The sequence below is a fragment of the Ornithorhynchus anatinus genome, chromosome 12 (assembly GCF_004115215.2).
Source record: "Ornithorhynchus anatinus isolate Pmale09 chromosome 12, mOrnAna1.pri.v4, whole genome shotgun sequence".
NCBI lineage: Eukaryota > Metazoa > Chordata > Mammalia > Monotremata > Ornithorhynchidae > Ornithorhynchus > Ornithorhynchus anatinus.
In genome coordinates, this window is record NC_041739.1 from 41,174,242 (window position 1) to 41,184,774 (window position 10,533).

The window sequence follows — 10,533 nt, forward strand, 5'->3', positions numbered from 1 at the left end:
GTCTCCTAACTTCCAGGACCATGCTCTTTCCACTAGGCTACACTGTTTCTTAACTGGGTGTTCAGCAGAAAACTTTAAAAACCAGGCAGTAAAGAGTTCAGTGGTTACCAGAGGGGTTTCCTCAGCAGCACCCTCCTGGTTTATGCTGCTATGGCATGTCATGGACATGGATCTGTCATCATTTTGACCGTCGATGATTTTATAGGTAAAATTCTTGCATTCACTTTGTAACGTGATGCAGCCCTGCCCCAGCAGGGTCAAGACAGGCAGAGAGCATCAGAGGACCTGAGCAAACTACGGACACTAAGATCAATTGATTCCTTGATTCAGATTCACAGTTTGGAAATCTTTGTGAGAGGACTGAGTCATGTAATAATGATAATAACAAGAATAATAATAATCAATCAATGGCACTTATTGAGCACTTATTATGCTCAGAGCACTGTACTAAGTTCTTGGTAGAATGCCATACAATATAGTTTGTAGACATAATCCCTGCCTACAGAATTTTACAGCCTAGAATGCTCTCCCTCCTCATATCTGACAATCACTCTCCCCCTCTTCAAAGACTTATTGAAGGCACATTTCCTCCAAGAGGCTTTCCCTGATTAATCCCTCCTTTGCTCTTCTCCCATTCCCTTCTGCATCATCCTGACTTGCTACCTTTATTCATCCTTCCTCCCAGCCCCACAGCATCTATGTACAGATCTGTAGCATATTTATTTATATTAACATCTGTCTCACCCTCTAGGCTGTAAGCTCATCATGGGCAGGGAATGTCTCTGTTTATTGTTATATTGTACTCTCTCAAGTGCTTAGTACAGTGCTCTGCACACAGTAAGTGCTGAATAAATATGATTGACAGACTAGTGGGGGAGACTGATATTGAAATAATCACAATAATACTGATGGTGTTAGTTAAACACTTACTATGTTCCAAGCACTGTGTGGTAGACACAGATGTCCATAATTTGGGACTGGAGATGCATCTCCAGCGCTCATAGGTGAAATGAAGAATTTTTTCTTACCAATACATTGGCACTTAAAACATGGGAGGAGTGGCCGGGGGCGGGGGTCTGAAACAAAGGCCCTTGGGAGAGGGTCTCCGTTCTCTCCCAAGGGCTTGGCTTAGTCCACCACATCTAGCCCTCACCCTCCACTATCACTGCCGCCTAACACTGGTCCTCAGGGTTGGAGAGGCCACACACTTCCCAGCCTGGCCGATGTCACCATCCATGCACACAAATCAATCACTTGTATTTATCAAGTACTTACTATGTGCATAACATTGTACTAAGGTCTTGGGAGAGTACTGTATAGCAGACTATAGCGGACACATTCCCAGCCCACAACAGAGCGGGAGACAGATATTAACATAAATGAAGAAATTGCGGATATGTATACACAGGCTGTAGGGCTGAGGGGGTGAGTGAATAAAGGGTACAGATCTAACTACGAGGGCAATGTAGAAGGGAGGGGGGAGAAGAGGAAATGAAGGTTTAATTGGGGAAGTCCTTTTGGAGGGGATGTGCTTTTAATAAGGTTTTGAAGGTGGGGAGAGTGCTTGTCTGATATGAAGACGGAGTGTGTTTCAGGCCAGAGTCAGAATTTAGATGAGGGGTCAGTGTTTAGATAGATGAGACTGAGGTACAATTAGAAGGCTGACATTAGAGGAGCAAAGTGTGCAGACTGAGTTGTAGTAGGAAAGCAGTGAGGAGGGCAAGGTGATCAAGTGCTTTAAAGCCAATGATAAGGAGTTTCTGTTTGATGTGGAGGTGGATAGACAACTACTAGAGCTTTTTGAGGATGGGGGAAACACAGTCTGAACTTTTTTTATAGAAAAACAAGCCAGGCAGCAGAGTGAAGTATGGAGTGGAGTGGGGAGACACAGGAGGCGGGAAAGTGAGCTAGGAGTCTGATATGGTAATTGGAGGGGCTAGGAGAAGTGCTTGGATTAATGTGGTAACAGTTTGGATGGAAAGGCAAGGGCAGGTTTTAGTGATGTTGTGAAGCTTGGACCAACAGAACTCAGAGACAGACTGAATATGCGGGTTGAATGAGAGAGATGAGGCAAGAATAATGCCAAGGTTTCAGGCTTGTGACACAGGGAGGATGGTGATGGTATCTAGAAGGATGGGAAAGTCAGGGGGAGGACAGGGTTTGGGTAGCAAGACAAGGAGTTCTGTTTTGGACATGCTAACTTTGAGGTGTTGGCAGGACATCCAAGAAGAGATTTCCTGGAGGTGAAAATGTGAGATTGCAGAGAAGGAGAGAGTTCAGGACTGGAGATGTAGATTTGAGAATCATCTGCCTAAAGGTGGTAGTTGAAGTCATAGGAGCAAATGAGTTCTCCAAGGAAATGGATGTAGATGGACAATAGAAGGTGACCCAAAACTGAGGAGCCCATGAAAGGGGCTGAGAAGGAGTGGCTAGAGAGAAAGGAGGAGAGCCAGGAGAGGACATTGTCAGTGAAGTCAAGGTGGGATAATGTTTCCAGGAGAAGGGGTGGTCAACCCCTTTGAAAGCAGGTCAGGGAGGATTGGGATGGAACAGAGTGATCTTTGAGAGGGCAATCTCTGTGGAGTGAAGGGAGCAGAAGCCACATTGGAGGGAGTCAAAGAGAGAATTGGAGGACAAGAACTTGAGACAGTGGGTGTAGACAACTTGCTCAAGGAGTCTGTAGAAGAATGGTAGGAGAGAGATGGGGTGATAACTGGAGGAAACCGTGGGGTCAAGGGAGGGTTTTTTAAAGATAGGGAAGGCATGCGCGTGCTTGGAAGCAGTGGGGTAAAAGCCATCGGAGAGCAAACAGTTAAAGATGTCAATCGGGGAGGGAAAAAGGGAGTAGGCAAGTACTTTCATCTTGTGTGAAGGGATGGGATCAGAGGTGCAGGCTGGTGGATTTTGGATCTTGAGAAATTGCTGGGAAAGATGGGAGGATTGAAGAAGGGCCAGGAGGAGAGAGGGACTGGAGAGGAACAGGGGAGATATTATGGAGATCAAGGGTTCTGGTTTCAATTTCTTCAATCAAGTGTCCAGCATGGGGGATTCTTCCACTAGCTCTTCCATGTCAATGTGCACACACAACATGAACACAACACTAAGACTAAGACACACACACACACACACACACCGACAATCTGCCTTAAACTGGTGGAGTAGCTTGAGTAGGACTAGGGGAAGATCCCTCATGAGCATAATTTGGGTAGCTTTCCTAGTCACTAGAAGGCCTACTGATATTTTTGGTAATCACTTCTGCACTCATATCAATGAAAATTAAGGAATATAGTGAATAGGTTTTGGCAAGTGTTTTCTGAAATTATTCCATGAAATTAGTTAAATTGACAAGCAGCCTTAACTTCTGAAAGAAAGTTATCACAGTTGATTTTTACATGATATTATTTTGCAATAACATTGACATTCTTATAATAAATTATCCTTATTTTGCATTTATTAGCTGCCTCTGCATCAAATTTGACTATAATCTTCACAATGCTCTCATGAGAAAAGTTGATTATTCTATCTATTACAAGAAAAATACACTATAATGATTCAGCAATAATGAAAACTCCCTCTGTCATCTCCTTTATTTCCCCTCAGATAGAAGGGTGGCTTGAAATGGTTAGGATTTATTTAGTTTCTGCCTTAGATTGTCAGCCAAGACAGTTGAAACCTATGACCTGTGACCAGAGTGACCAGACATATGAGGTGTACATCCCCTTGATTCGACTTATCTTGATTATGTTGTCTTGTTTTTGTTTTGTTCTGTTTTGCTCTGCTGTCTGTCCCCTGTTTACACTGTGAGCCGGTTGTTGGGCAGGAATTGTCTCTATCTGTTGCCAAATTGTACATTCCAAGCACTTAGTACAGTGCTCTGCACATAGTAAGTACTCAATAAATACTATTGAATGAATGAACTTCTGCATTACATTGGATGGTCACAAATTTTAGGGCTCCATCCTGTTACCCAAGAAGCTGTTAGGAGGATCCATTACAATTCCACTTCAGCCAGTATCATGGGAAGGGACTGGGTAGCCAAGGGGATAGTGCCATTGCCAGGAGGAGGAAGGTCCAAGGCTGCAGAACTTTCTCATCCTCCTCCTTGCCACCATGCCAGCCACTATGCAGACTACTTCCTGAACCGATTCCTAGTGCTTTCCACTGTGCCCTTTGCCAAGTTTCGAACCATGCAGAAAACCTCCAAGATACAGTCTGCAGAGGTGAGGCTTTGCTGATGTGGGGCCAGAGGCCGCAAGTTGTGAAAAAAGTGAAGTTGGTGATGGCTGAGTATCAATCAAATAATCTGTCAATGGTATTTATTCAGTTCTTACTGTGTGCAGAGAAGGATGAGTCCATTGTCTGTGCCTTTCCATACCACTCTTTCTGTCCCCTTCCTTTTTTTTAAATAGTATTTGTTAAGCACTTACTACATACCAGGCGTTTAGCTGGGGAAGACACAAGATTATTGGGTTGGACAGTCCCTGTACCACATAAGGCTCAAGGTCTTAATCCCCATTTTACAGATGAGGTAACTGAGGCCCACATAAGTTAAGTGGCTTGCCCAAGGTCACACAGTAGATGCATGATGGAGCTGGGATTAGAATCTACGTCCTCTGACTTGCAGGCCCATGTTCTTTCCACTGGGCACTGGTGCTTCTCCTTTTCTGTCTTCTTCCTCTCTCTCTCTTTCTCCCTCCCTCTCTCCCTTCTCTTGCTCTCTCCATCCATTTCTGTCTCTTGTTCTCTATCACTGTGTTTTCCCTCCTTTTGCTCCCGCCACCTGGAGATGGCAGATGCAGTTGCCTTACCTGGAATCAGAGGTAGGGACATGGCCTCCCTTGGCTCTTTCCACCAGTAGCAGTGCAGGGAGGTAGGATTCCCCCATGTCAATTATTCCTGGGCTTGTTCTAAAGCTGCTCTTGCCTGAGGATCCATCTAACAATTTCACCTTTTTGGATTGCATATGTCTCCATTCTTCATAAAACCAAATGCTAGGTGAATTGTCAAAGTCTGAGAGCTGCCTTCAAGACCACAGAGCATGAGCCAGAATCTTTCTCTACTCAAGGAAAAGGGAAGCATTTAGTACACTGCCTGGCACTCAGCAAGTGCTTAACAAATGCTACCTCAAAAAAAGATACCAGCTGATCGTTTGCCTCATTTATCAGCTGCAGGTTGTTTTCTATCCACAAATCAGCCTGGACTAGAAAATGAAATCTGTTTCTAAGAGCCCTCAAGGAAACATATGATGTTTCAGCTTTTTTGTTCTTGTGTTTATTGCTTTTTTATGGTACTTGCTAAGGGCTTACTTTGTGCTAAGTCTTATACTAAGCACTGGTCTAGATACAAAACAATCCAGTTGGACTGTCCTTGTCCCCCATCTAAGAAGGAGGAAGTAGGATTTAATCCCCTTTTACAGAAAGGGTAACGGAGGCATAGAGAAGTTAAGTAATTTGCCCAAGGTCATACAGCAGACAAGAAGCAGTGCCAAGATGTTAATAATAATAATAATAATAATAATGTTGGTATTTGTTAAGCGCTTACTATGTGCTGAGCACTGTTCTACGCATTGGGGTAGACACAGGGGAATCAGGTTGTCCCACGTGGGGCTCACAGTCTTAATCCCCATTTTACAGATGAGGTAACTGAGGCACAGAGAAGTTAAATGACTTGTCCAAAGTCACACAGCTGACAAGTGGCCGAGCCGGGATTCGAACCCATGGACTCTGACTCCAAAGCCCGTGCTCGTTCCACTGAGCCATGCTGCTTCTCTTCTGTTAAATTCAATGCCACCCGCCACTAAAATTCAACATGTCCCAGACTGAGCTCCTTATCTTCCCTCCCAAACCCTGTCCTCTCCCTGACTTCCTGTCACTGTGGACGGCACTACCATCCTTCCGGTCTCACAGGCCCGCAACCTTAGTGTCATCCTTGACTCTGCTCTCTCATTCACCCCTCACATCCACTCCCTCACCAAAACCTGTTGGTCTTATTCATTCATTCAATAGTATTTATTGAGCGCTTACTATGTGCAGAGCACTGTACTAAGTGCTTGGAATGAACAAGTCGGCAACAGATAGAGACAGTCCCTGCCGTTTGACAGGCTTACAGTTTAATCGGGGGAGAAACCTTCACATCTCCAAGTTCCGCCCTTTCCTCTCCTTCCAAACTGCTACCTTGCTGGTACAAGCTCTCCTAATATCCTGACTAAATTATTGCATCAGCCTCCTCTCTGATCTCCCATCCTCCTGTCTCTCCCCACTCCAGTCTATACTTCATTCTGCTCCCTGGATTATCTTTCTACAGAAACGCTCTGGGCATGTCACCTCAAAAACCTCCATTGGTTGCCTATCAACCTTCGCATGAAACAAAAACTCCTCACTCTTGGCTTCAAAGCTCTCCATCACCTGGCCCCTCCTACCTCTCCTCCTTTCTCTCCTTCTACAGCCCACCCCCTACACTCCGCCCCTCTGCTGCTAACTTCCTCATGGTGCCTCGTTCTCGCCTGTCCCGCCATAGCCCCTGGCCCATGTCCTACCACTGACCTAGAATGCCCTCTCTCCTCACATCTGCCAAACTAACTCTCTTCCCCTCTTCAAAGCCTTACTGAGAGCTCACCTCCTCCAGGAGGCCTTCCCAGACTGACCCCTCCCTTTCTCTGCCCCTCCTCCCCTCCCCAATCCACCTACTCCCTCCCTTTGCTCTTCCCCCTTCCCCTCCCAAAAGCACTTGTGCATATTGATACACATATATGATGTGTATATATATCTATGATTTTATTTATCTCGATGGCATTGATACCTGACTACTTGCTTTGTTTTGTTGTCTGCTTCCCCCTTTTTGACTGTGAGCCCGTTGTTGGGCAGGGATTGTCTCTATCTGTTGCCAAATTGTACATTCCAAGCGCTTAGTACAGTGCTCTGCACACCGTAAGCACTCAATAAATACGATGGAATGAATGAATGAATGAATGAATGAATTGTCTGTCGACTTTATACCTTCATGGTTACAGGTTGGACATATGCTGGCATATTGGTGGATACTCCCAGCCTTGACAACCACTTATCTGGGTAACAGAGCACTGTCTTTGGTTTTTCACAACTTTTTTAGTGTTTGTATGACTTATGAAAAATTTGTGTTTCTAGAGGAAAAGTCTCTCGTGTATCTATTTTTAATCAAATAAATTCTACTGTTTCAAAGGAAGATGTTTCGACTTTTTCATCACCAATATTTATGATGCCCCTTATGGGTTCGTTGGGACTAAAATGACATGAAGAATTCAGGAACACATCTTATGGGGAAGACAGGTCATCAATAAATAAATATTTGTAAATCTAGGTAATAAAAAGGAATATAGTCATAATGAACTAGATTTGTGGTTGTGAAAAGTTTATTTTGAAGGGGAGGCAGCATGGTGTAGTGTAATCAATCCATCAATCATTTGTATTTACTGAGTGACTACTGTTTGCAGAGTCGGGAGACACATTCCCTGCCTGCAACAAGTTTAAAGTCTAAAGGTGGAGACACACATTACTATAAATAAAATAAATTATGGATATGTATTAAAGTGCTGTGGGGCTGAGGATGGGATGAATAAAGGATGGAAATCCATGTGCAAGGGTGATGCATAAGGGAGCTGGAGTAGAGGAAATGAGGGTTTAACTCAGGAAAAGCCTCTTGGAGAAGACGTGATTTTAATAAGACTTTGAAGGTGGGGGGAGTGATTGTCTGTCAGATGTGAATGGAGAGGAAGTTCCACACCAGAGACAGGACGCGGGCAAGGGGTTCAGAGGTGAAATAGATGAGATCGATAATAACAATAAATAGATGGTGAATAGTTTGGCATTCAAAGAGCAAAATGTGTGGGCTGGGTCATAGTACAAATCAGGGAAATAAGGTAGGAGGGGCAAGATGATAAAGTACTTTAAAATCTATGGTAAATCTATGGTAAATCTGTTTGGATGGGCAACCACTGGAGATTCTTGAGGAGCGGGGAAACATGAACTGACAATTTTTTAGAAAAATGGTCTGCGTAGCAGAGTGAACTATGGACTGGAATGTGGAGACAGGGTAGGCAGGGAAGTGAGCAAGGAGGCCGATGCAGTCATCAAGGCAGGATAGTATAAATGCTTGGATTAACGTAGGAGCAGTTTGAACAGAGAGAGGGGGAGGCTTTCAACGATGCTGTGAAGTTTGAGCTGAGAGGATTTGGTGATAGATTGAATATGTGGAATAATCAATAGTGAATAATGCCAGTCTGGAAGTTAAAGTCACTGGGTATGAATTCACATCCTGCCACCGGCCTGCTGTGAGACCTCAATGAACCTCTGTCTACCTCAGTTTCCTTATCTACAAACAGAATAATAACAGCTGCCTTTCCAACTAACTCACAGGAAGGATGTGAAGGCACAAAATGAAATACCCTTCAGACAACCTTCTCTTCCCCCAGGACCACATGTGTAATCTAGTTTCTGATTCCAAAGGAGAATGGGAAGGTAGAGACCTTTTTCATCTCCTTCTAATCCCCAGGAACCTGAGCTTTCTTCCATTTGACTCATCTCCAATTTCCCTTTGCCCTTTCTGTCCCAGAAGATCTCTTCTCCAACTCAATCTCTAACCTAATACATCCCAAAGAAAAACAAGGAAGGGCAAAGGTAACACAAAAGTAAGGCCGAGTGTTTACAGATCCTTAGAAACAATTTTGAGATAAGGGAAAAATGAGCTATCCTTTCCATTGTATTCTTTATTATTTGACATAAAAATGAAGTTCTCTCCCCCAACGACACTGATCTCTAGAAACCTTCAGTGATGTCGAAAATTAAATTCCACTTTCATTTAACCCATTCTTCCTCCACCTTACCACAAGCAGACTAAAAATGCATTCAGAATTTATATTACTCACTTCCCCCTGCTTCTTGTTCTGTGGCCCTGGTACAGCAGGTCTAAAACTGTTCTAAAATAAACCGGTCTTTTGGACAATGTAGCTATCAGCAAGTGGGAATTTGGGTCTCTCAATTCATTAACCCCGGAAGTTGTCCAACTGAAATATAAAGAGAAGCAGTGAGGCTCAGTGAAAAGAGCCCGGGGTTGGGAGTCTGAGGTCATGGGTTCGAATTCCGGCTCTGTCACTTGTCAGCTGTGTGCCTGTGGGCAAGTCACTTCACTTCTCTGTGCCTCAGTTACCTCATTTGTAAAATGGGGATGAAGACTGTGAGCCCCATGTGGGACAACCTGATTACCCTCTATCTAACCCAGCGCTTAGAACAGTGCTCTGCACATAGTAAGCGCTTAACAAATACCAACATTATTATTATTATTAGATGCATTCAAGAAGGATAAGGAAAAGATCTTGGATAAGAATCCATAATAATGGGTTACTTGTCTTGTCCTATGCTGTCGAGTCGTTTCTGACCCAGAGGGACACCAAGGACACATCTGTCCCAGAACACCCTGCTCTCCATCTGCAATTATTCTGGTAGTGTATCCATAGAGTTTTCTTGGTAAAAATACGGAAGTGGTTTCCCACTGCCACCTTCCACGCAGTGAACTTGAGTCTCTGCCCTCAACTCTCTCCAATGCCACTGCTGACCAGCATGGGTGAGTTTTGACTTGTAGCAGATTGCTTTCTACTCGCTAGCCACTGCCCAAGCCAGGAATGGAATGGATAGGCCTCTGCTTGACTCTCCCTCCCATAGCTGAGACTAGTAGAGTACTGGAAACTCTCCAGTGCGACCCTGAGAGGGGTAATGGGTTACTAGAGTAAGGTTAAGGGTGAAGTGGTGAAAAGGTAAGGAGAGTTAGGCGGTCCATCCCTGAACATCCATATTGATGCTTAGTAGGCAACTTCAACCTGGTTTCTGTACAAATCCTGTTGCTACTGATGGAAACAGAACACTCCACTCGATGGACTAATGGTGTGATCCACCCCACTTGCAAGCCAAGCTACTCTGCTGGGCCTCCCTCCCAACCTCTCTCTGTGCCATGTGGATCCTCCACTCTCATAACCCAAATCTCAGCGTGGCTCAGTGGAAAGAGCATGGGCTTTGGAGTCAGAGGTCATGGGTTCAAATCCCCACTCTGCCACTTGTCAGCTGTGTGACTGTGGGCAAGTCACTTCACTTCTCGGTGCCTCAGTTCCCTCATCTGTAAAATGGGGATGAAGAATGTGAGCCCCACGTGGGACAACCTCATTCCCCTCTGTCTACCCCAGCGCTTAGAACAGTGCTCGGCACATAGTAAGCGCTTAACAAATACCACCATTATTATTATCTCTCTCCTCTCCAGGCTCGCATCTCCTCTTGACTTCAAGACATCTCTAGTTGGATGTCCTCCTCTCACCTCAACCTTAAGGTGTCCAAAATAGCTCCTTATCTTAGCTCCTTATCTTCCCATCCAAACCCTGTCCTCTCCCAGACTTTCCTATCAATGTAGAAGGCACCACCATCCTTCCTGTCTCACAAGCCCCTAACCTTGGTGTTATCCTTGACTCCGCTCTCTCATTCAACCCACATATCCAATCCTTCACCAAATCCTGTG

General features: G+C 44.6%; 1 non-coding gene across 1 annotated transcript; it reads right to left on the minus strand.

Moving 5' to 3' along the window:
* Positions 1–9,604: 9,604 nt before the first annotated feature.
* Positions 9,605–9,741, minus strand: LOC114815817. The gene has a single exon (XR_003763619.1). It is a non-coding gene; the product is annotated as a small nucleolar RNA SNORA7 (small nucleolar RNA).
* Between the last annotated feature and the right edge of the window lie 792 nt (positions 9,742–10,533).